The following is a 10,091-nucleotide window of genomic DNA, read 5'->3' as shown; positions in this document are numbered from 1 at the left end:
AAGGAGAGGTTCAGAATTATTACGTGCATTGCTGATCCTGTGAGATAAAAATAACATAAATTATATATATACTGTACATATATATATATTAATATATTAGCTCTCATTCTTCAGAATATACATACACACCTATATATATATATATATATATATATATATATATATATATATATATATATATACACACATACTGTATATATATATATATATATATATATATATATATATATATATATATATATATTTATACATATATACACACACACGTATATATAAATGTACAGATAGATTATATACACACATATAAAGAGAAAGAAAAAGAGGGAGACATTGATTCATACAGTTTCATAAAGCTTCATGGCATAGATTTATACACTTGTAATCTTTGACAAGGAACAGTATTGAGATAAATCCTTCTACTTAAATTGCTTTAAGTGTGCAAGCCTATGTGAATGTGGACATTTGCACATAGATGTTTTTTTATTTAATTTTAATTTAACATCTACACAACTTCATAAAAAATACACACACATATCTTTCACCCAGGTTTAAAGGGTCACCATAGCAGCCCAGTTTCTAAAGGCTGCTAGAAGGAGAACAATATTATTGCTAGGTAACACTTTAGCATTTAAAAAACAATTGAGGAGGGCTATATCTGAATAGACAAACACAATACAACACTGTGTTAAACCGTGTAATCTAATATTTAACCAGGTACTGCAAATAGTTCCAGCAAGAAAGGATACATATTTGTTATTAAATAAATGTTTGTAACTAATACCGCTTCCTATTTACAATTTTTTTAAATGTGGCTTTAACAAGAATGATATCATCACACACCTTCAAGTAATAATAATTAGATACAAATATTACTTGTTTTCTATACTGCAGAAAGGCAAAGTAAAGCCCCAGTATTGTGTTGTTATACCTCTTAATATTACCTGGGACATAGAGGTGAGAGGGCATAGGCCACTGGTGTTTTTCTGGGTGAAGCCTAGACTGGGGGGGGGGGGGGGTTCTTCTGGTGTGCTATGGACAAGCATTGGGTAATGTTGGCCAGAGTTGTAGCACCAAGTGGGCATAGTCCTGGGAATACTTGAAAACTTAGACATGTGTCCTAACTGGGGAACCTGTGGGAGGGGTGGTTGGGAAGTATGTATTGTGTAACAATTTGAGTCAAAGGGGACCTATTGGTAACTGGTTGGCTTCACTCTAGAGTCACTAGGCCCCGATGATAGAAAGAGGTGGCAATATATTAAAAAACGATCTGATGCAATGTCGAGAATTCCGGCAAAATATTCAAAAGTGCCAATTTTACTCTTTAAAGGCAGCATCACAGAGCGACATGTTACTATAAATCAGTGACGATGCTAGCAAAATATTCCAAGTAGCATCGGCACCAACATTGGAGATGTAAAGTAAATTATCCCTATTAAATATATAGCACTGAGCCCAATAACTATACCTATGTACCCCTAAACCACCATAACCCACCACCATTGTATGAATATTATGATCATAACTGTGCTTTCTCAATATAATGTATATATGAATATTGAGAACATTCAATAGAAATCTTAAATAAATAAAAATACACTCTTTAGGACACAATAGAAGATCAGTATAAACATGCTTACAGTTTACATACATATTCTATCATTATACTATACAATTGTTTTGATAAGAAGTTTTTTTTAATGTTTTTATTAGCAGACATGACAAATATACAGGTGTTCTGTTGGACTTTACTGGGTATTCCATGAGAGTAATCTTTATTTTTATGGGGAAACATTGCCGTGGTTTCTAATATTCAAGGCACTGTCTTCCATCGTAATCTTAGTTATCCCTTTTCAGACATATTAGTCTTGCCTGCTTTTCAGTGGCGATATTTCCCAGTGTGACAGATCTAGTGAATATACAGTGAAACTTAATATACATATGCATAATTTAAAGTACTACTACACGGAAAACATTTTTATTTTCGCAAGTGCACAGTCTATTTTGTGTAAACACGCTTTAAAGACAGCCCTACCTGCTGCCTACATTTCAACTCAGCGGCAATGTTGATGGACTTTTGCTGAAGTTGCAATCCCCATTATATCTTAGGGGAGACACATTGCCACTCGTCACCACAATGAGGTTCAGCCCACTTTTATAAAATATATCAACAGACCGACAGACTTTGAGACTGGCGAACCCAAATAGGCAATTTTGTGTTGGCCAAAGAGAGACCTATTGGATATATAAATTTAAATCTCTGGTTCCCTGAGGTCTTTATGAAGTTATTGACACTGCGAAATGTTAGGTAAACTCCCTCATGAGTATATCTCAAGAATTTTATATCATTGTGAATGTCTGTGCCTCTCACCTGGTTTCATATAATCATCTAATTATCATCAATAGCGAGATTATATAGGAACACTGATTGGTTCTATATTTAATGGACATTTTTTTATATATTTTTTTGTTTTATTCCTATTGGTAATTTTGTATAGATTAATATTTGTTGAGTCAATTATATATATATTGGTATGATATTTTTCTAGAATCAGACTAGTCACAAGATGTCATATCACATGCAGTATGTGGCTCAGTATTATATAGGTTATTTACTATGTCTTTGGTATAGTAGAGATATTGGGCTAATTTACAAATGGAGAGCTAATTTAACGTGAACCCATAAAGGTTTGGGTGCTGCTCCTTAGGAAGATAGGTTGATGCATCTTGGAGGAGTGTTTCTACAGTGGTGAATGCTGTTTCACACTGTGGTGTGACAGAATTTGTATATGGGCATTTTATATGTCACATTAAGGTTTGTATAAAGTTCACATTACTTTTATGTATTAGGCTTATCAGTAGTTGGATGTGGCTTTTGCATGTCTAATACTTTTAGATGTAAGATGGAATAGAGACAGGTTGATTAGGTGGAAAATAGTGGTTTTGTTTTAATTTGGTGGGCGTGACATGGCACCATCTCCTAGTAGGATTATCAGTTTCAATTTGGGAGAGTGGTCCCATGGTGAGGAATGCTGCACAATACGTTTGAATTATGTAGAATGTTATATATGTGCCATAACAACCAGCGATTATATTTGGCACAGCCTAATATTTTATTTCAATTAAAATAAGGTCAGGTTCCTACTTTCGTGGTATTTAATAAATGGACCTATTGATCAACATGGATACCCAGGTGAGAAGCATAGATATAAATGAAGCATGTTGTAATCATGGTTACATATGATTGGATTGAGTCTGTGGGAGGGGGTGGTCTTAAGGATTGGATTGGTGGACAGTAGGTATATTAATAGTGATATGTGGTTTTATGCTGCTATTCATGTATGCTGATATGCATGTTAACAGGGGATCAATGCCCCCATTTACCATTTGTTTTCTAGAGTCAGAGTTTTTGCCTCATCTTTGTGGGAACAGCTACTAATCAATCTTAGAGCGGATCCAACAGACTGATTATCTCCCAAGTTCTGGATTCCTGGATTAGTGAGCTGGGTTACTGTGATCTCTCAGCCTGCCTCTAACAGCACACGTGGGTGATGCATCGCTTGTGAGTAGCCCTTACTTTGGTTTATGTGGCTTCAAAGAAACATATTCCTTTGTTTAATTCTTAGATTCACTCCACTTTGTTTTGGGGAGGAGAAGAAAAGCAGCCTAATTGAGGTATGGTGTACTATCTTAATGATGGATTAAAATGGGATAACAATTCCATACTACTTGGATATCATTTACATAACTATGTTTACCTTGAAGTGGTTATTTAAACACAAAAAATATTTTATATTTATTGCAGTCTATAAGATTGAATTTGTTTGGCCTCATATTCTTTTGATTGGCATTATTGATTCAGTTTTTTGCTAACGAGCACCCCCTAGATCTTGTCCTATTGGGACAGTTTGGTGTTATTGTATAAATGATTATAAGCATGACTCAGAGGAGTCAATTTATCAAGCTCTGTACGGAGCTTGATGCCCCGTGTTTCCGGCGAGCCTTAAAGTGAATGTCAATTTTGATGCTAAAGTGCCCGGTTTTTAAAAATTCGATTAAAAACAGGGGCACTTTAATTCATCAAAATGTACATTTCACTCCTGTTGTGAAAAAAACTTACCTTTTAAACTTGACAGCAGCTCCAGCTTCCTCCGGTCGTTGCAAGCCATTTCTGACATCAGAAATGATGGATAGGTCATCCTCCAATGACGGCTTGCGCCCCCGGGGGAATCAGTGTCTGATTCAACGCCGTGATTGGTGGAAGCCGGATTCTTCATTTTAGACCCAGGAAGAGGCTTTGCGACGGGTGGAGGAAGCTGGAGCGGCTGTCAAGTTTAAAAGGTAAATATTTTTTCACAACAAGAGTGAAATGTAAATTTTGATTAATTAAAGTGCCCCTGTTTTTAATTAAAATTTAAAAAACCGGGCACTTTAGCATCAAAATTGACATTCACTTTAAGGCTCGCCGGAAAAAAGAAGTTATGAAGCAGCGGTCTAAAGACCGCTGCTCCATAACTTGCCCACCTGCTCTGATGCGGCAGACAGAAATCAACCCAATCGAATACGATCGGGTTGATTGACAGCCCCTGCTAGCGGCCAATTGGCCGCAAATTATTCCGGGTGGCAGAATTTCAACAGCAGTTCACACGAACTGCTGGTGTAATGATAAATGTCGACAGCGTATGCTGTCGGCATTTATCGATGTGCGGCGGACATGATACGCTACATTGTATCATGTTTGTCTGCACTTTAATAAATATACCCCAGAGACTAAAGTTACTAGAGTTAATGATGATCATTTGTTAAAAAATAGTTACATACATAGTAAGAAGACATTTCACCACAGTAGGACCTTTATTTCCTGATTTATTCTTTTGTTTAATTTTTTTTACATTGACCTCTTCCTTTAAAATACCAGCCATACTGATAAAATACCAGCTGGTTGGCTATCCAAGTCATTGCAGCAGAATTACTGAGGAAAGAACATACCCCTACAATGGTTCTGAGGAACAAGCAGTAGATTTTGACAACCAATATATTTATGTATCATCCAGCCCTTCAGAATAAACACTAATGTAGGATATATCTATAAACTTTTGCTGTAGTCAACATTTATTTCAATTAAGTTAACATAATGTACAACTTAGATTTATCAGTTTTCAAGCTATAATAAAACACACTTTGATTTAATTCTCCTCTCATGGGGAGTAGGATTTTCCTGCTTTCTATAAGGTCACAAACATTGCATCATTTCCATGAATAGTAAGCTATTGTTACTGTCACTTAAGTGAATGCCATGGCTTGTGTGGGTCTTTGTAAAGTATTCACGTCTGTTCTCTGGAATACATATAAGGAAGGAAATAATATAAGTCCATTTAAAAAGCAACCACAATGTAATTCAAAAAGCTTATGGAAATACACATGCAATAAATGCATCCAATTTTTTAATTAGTTTCTCTAGTTTTCACACCTGAAAATAAATTTAAATTTTGTGTAGGAACGTGTAAAGCATAAATATAGCTGAGAGTATGAAAATGGTTTTTAGAGATATATTTAAATAAATAAAAAAAAACATTAGCTTGGAAGTTTCGCTCTGTTATTACACAACAGGAACTTATTTATGCTTTGAATGGCTGCCCACTTTTTACACCTGCCTTTTTGTCTGCCAGGAATGGATTTTCTTAAAATCCTGATTCCCATCCATATTTAATTCAAAGAGTCTGTTGTGTTTTTTAATGTTTGAAAAAAAATAAATGTTGAATTTACATGAGCATTTTTGCATGGATACAAAAACATTCATCCTATTGTCTTCTGTTACACGTTGCGTCAAAGGTGTTTCTGAGGACTCTGAGTATTTGATAAAAGTGATCATTTTATTGGTATAGTGCTTTTAAAGAGACACTGTCACTCCTAAAGAGTTAAACAAAATGAATAGGGACAAATGTATCATTGTCATTGGTGCTAGTTGTCAAACTTTGAATGTTTTAGTATTTTACATAAAGTTAGTATTTTACATAAAGATGAGAATAAAAAGGAAAAAAAAATGTCTTAAAAATATCCAAGAGAAATGTTCTCCAAATGTTCATGAGAAATATATTTAAAAACATTTGGGGACAGATTACAAGTGGAGCGTTATTTAATGATTTCACTTGACGTTAACTGCGCTAGAGGTAAGCTTTTTGCATGTGTCGGGTTGCGCTCATATTACAAGTTGAAAGAAAACTGTTTTCGCTCGGGCACTAACCGCCGACACGTGTAAAAAGACAAACTTGCACACGATAACTTATGGGAATATTGATGCACAAACCCGATCGAATATTCTCAAGTGCACTAACCCGAAATAAAAATATAAATATTTCACATTCCAATGTTCTGCACATAGCAGAATATATTATATTTATTCATACATACATATTTCTACATATATCTGATTGTATTTTGGTACAGTATATATCTATACCGATATATACATGATTATATATAGGTATAGATATATACAGATATATATAGGAATATATATTTAAAAATATTCCCCTATGTGCAGAACATAGGAATGAGAAATATTTACAGTAAATACATAGCACTTCTATATAGGTGTACATATATATTTATGTGTTTATATGCATAACTATTTCTGTAAATGCATATCTACACACATATTAATACATAAATACATACATATGATAGCCGACTAAAGATAAATTTCGTCTTGAAGAAGGCTCACATGGGAGCCGAAACGTCAACTTTTTTTTGGTATTGTCAGAATAAATATATTCATTGTCTCTACAACAAATCCTGAGAGTGTCCTTCTTTACATACATGTATATATATATATATATATATATATTTATATATATATATATATACATACATATATCGCATTGTCCCGAGTATAGGCCGCACCGGATTATAAGCCACACCCTTAAGGTTTGGTGCCATTTTAAAGAAAATGTAATCCTATACAAAATACAGTACATATAATAACAAGTCCCCCACATTAATCCCATGACTCACTTACTCACTGACCTGACAGCCTACCTGACCCCACAGCACCTCCACACTGCTTCTCCTTCTCTCCCATGCAAAACCAGAATCTGTAATATGCAGGCAAACTAGTTAGCCTCTCTCATTCCTTAGACTGCAACATAAGCAGCTGCTTTAGAACCTTTGTTTAGCTTGTTTCCCAGCCATGGAACATCTCATCCACCATTGTTTAAACCTTGTAGAAGTTGAATACTAGATCTAACTCGCACACATTATGGAAATATGCATTCAAGTCCTCCACAAAGTTTTGTATGGATTCCAGATTATTGTCTGTTACATCTACACAGGTTATTGTCTGTTACATCTACACAGATAAAGAAGTACAGCTCGGCGTATCGGTGGAAGATGATCTGGAAATTCCTGAACTCCACAAATTTTGCATGCATCCCTTACGGTTTCCACAGAGTGAACTTCTGCTTCTCATCATCGTCAAACTGCATGTACCACTTGAAAAGGCGGGTCTTACCGGCATGGTTCTGAATGAGTATGAAACGGACCATGGTTCTTGTCTCTCCTTTTTCATTCACTTCCAGGCACAGGATTTCCAGGCTAAGAACTACAATACCCAGAGTGCTTGACCAGGCTCAACTGTCAGCTTGAACCATCTCCAAGTCTGTCCGCCCACTGCCCAGCTCCAGATGCCCACAGCATTCCCCATTGTCACGCTCCTCACTGCTGCTGTCTACTCCTCTCTTGTCTGCTCTGCTCCACCCTCCAACTGCTCCTATAGCACACAGAGTTCTTCACACACGCTGCTGCAAAAACTGCTTCACATCCGATTATAGGCCACATCCGATTATAGGCCGCACCCCTTATTTAAAGATTTACATGGGAAAATATGGTAAATTGCGCTCAAGCGATCGTGTTTACTTTCAACTTGTAATACGAGAAAAAAAACAATGTGCGCAAACAGCCACGATAAACCCCTTATCACTTGCATGTAACTGTTAGTGCTCCACTCATAGGGGCCGATTTATGAAAGTACGAGCGGACATGATACGATGTAGCGTATCATGTCCACCGCACATCGATAAATGCCGACAGCATTTATCATTGCACAAGCAGTTCTTGTGAACTGCTTGTGCAATGCCACCCCCTGCAGATTTGCGACCAATTGTCAGCTAGCAGGGGGTGTCAATCAGCCCAATCATATAGGATCGGGCAGATTGATGTCCGCAGCCTCAGAGCAGGTGGACCAGTTATGGAACAGCGGTCTTTAGACCACTGCTTCATAACTGCTGTTTCCGGCGAGCCTGAAGGCTCACGCGGAAACAGGGGCATCAAGCTCCATTCGGAGACTTGCATTTTAGCCAATCAGAGCTGACTCCATGGTAAATTTGCGTGCATGAGCTCAATGTTATCTATATGAAACACATGAACTAATGCCCTCTAGTGGTGAAAAACTATCAAAATGCATTTAGATTATTGGTAGCCTTCAAAGTCTAATAAATTAGCATATAAACATCCTAGGTTTAGCTTTCAACTAAGAATACCAAGAAAACAAAGCAGAATTGGTGATAAAAGTAAATTAGAAATCACATGCCCTATTTGAATCATGAAAGTTTTTTTTTTAACTTGACTGTCCCTTTAAATAACAATAAATTGCAACATATTTAAGAAACTAGGGCAAATATGACTTATTAATTGTTTCTACGGTTCATTTTAAAATACATTTTGGCAATAAATTGTGAAAGATTATTTTTAAAATGACATGCTGATTATTATTCTCATTTCTAGAGAAGTCTTATCTTTGCTGCAGGCAGGACAAGGTATTCAGCCATGGACACAATCTTGTATCAATTTAATAATTTGTAAAAACCATACACAACTATATGTGCCACGTGTAAAATAAACACTAAATTCTAACTAATGAAAATAAAGTAGTATTGCAAAATTAGGAATTAACAAGTGGTTCATTAAGTTTGTATTTATTACAATATATTAAAGGCTAACAAAACTCTGAGTAAATAACAATTTAGTATATTTTACTTTTTTATCATTTCACATTTTTTATGGCAAATATCACCAAACTTCAATATGTCAAAACTGTAATTGTTTTCTGTAAGGACATTTTATAGAATGCATTTTGTAGTTAGTTGAGATTAAAAACGCACTTCATTTTAAAAGCATAGTTTTGAGGTTATTCTCCGCCTCCCTCTAGTCATGAGTGTTACCATGTTAAAGGATTACTTTCTGTTATAATTTTTAAGCTAAACAACTAACATATTAAAGTTAATAAACATTAATTAAAACCTACTGACCTATATTTTCTCCAAAACGAAGTTTCATAACGTTCTAAAAGTTATATCTTTTATTCGCCGATGATGTCACGTTATCCTGCCCACTATTTTCAGCACTGCATGTTCAAAATACTTAAACCAATAACTTTGTGTTTAAAGCGCCATTTTGAAACCTAGGTATTGTAAACGGATTGGTACAGAGCAAAGGATACCCAGATTTCTGATATACGGTAGAGATATGTTAATGAAATGCTATTGATAAAAAGCTTATTTGGGGTAGTTAGTTAGTAACAGGCAAAGAAAATATTTACTTACAGTGGCCCTTTAAAATCTAGCTCTCACTGCATTCTGGCGCATGGGTTGCACATGAGAAGCAACTCTCTTTTAGATAGAGGCATGAAATATATTTTGTATTCATTGCCCTTTTAAAACAAGAAATGTTTACTGCAATGTGAGAAGGGGAATAGTAGATTTATAAGGCCTGGTGTACTTTAACCCCTTAACAACCAGTAAGGCCTGTAGGGGGAGAGAGGTCATAATAGTGAGGTCTTGCCGCTGGTGACAAGATCTGTGCTGTTATGAGCTGAAAATCCCTTAACAACCAGTGACATACAGGATATATCGTGGTCATTAAGGGGTTAGTCACATGCTTATTTAACAAGCCAAACCTCTTTCTATTCACACCATATTACTGATGGGTAATAACCATAGCAAGGGACATAAGATTTAAATTTAACTATGGGAAGGATTTGTTGAGACCAGTAAATGGGTGAATCCTTAGCAAACTCTTAGTCGTATTGGTTCTCTTTG

The 10,091-nt window shown here is 35.7% G+C and overlaps 1 pseudogene; it reads right to left on the bottom strand.

The window, feature by feature from the left end:
* Positions 1-7,123: 7,123 nt before the first annotated feature.
* On the bottom strand, positions 7,124-7,541 carry LOC128648258 (AP-2 complex subunit sigma-like; annotated as a pseudogene).
* Between the last annotated feature and the right edge of the window lie 2,550 nt (positions 7,542-10,091).

Source organism: Bombina bombina, chromosome 2 (genome assembly GCF_027579735.1).
Source record: "Bombina bombina isolate aBomBom1 chromosome 2, aBomBom1.pri, whole genome shotgun sequence".
In the NCBI taxonomy this organism is placed as follows: domain Eukaryota; kingdom Metazoa; phylum Chordata; class Amphibia; order Anura; family Bombinatoridae; genus Bombina; species Bombina bombina.
This window is presented reverse-complemented; position numbering and strand designations above follow the sequence as displayed.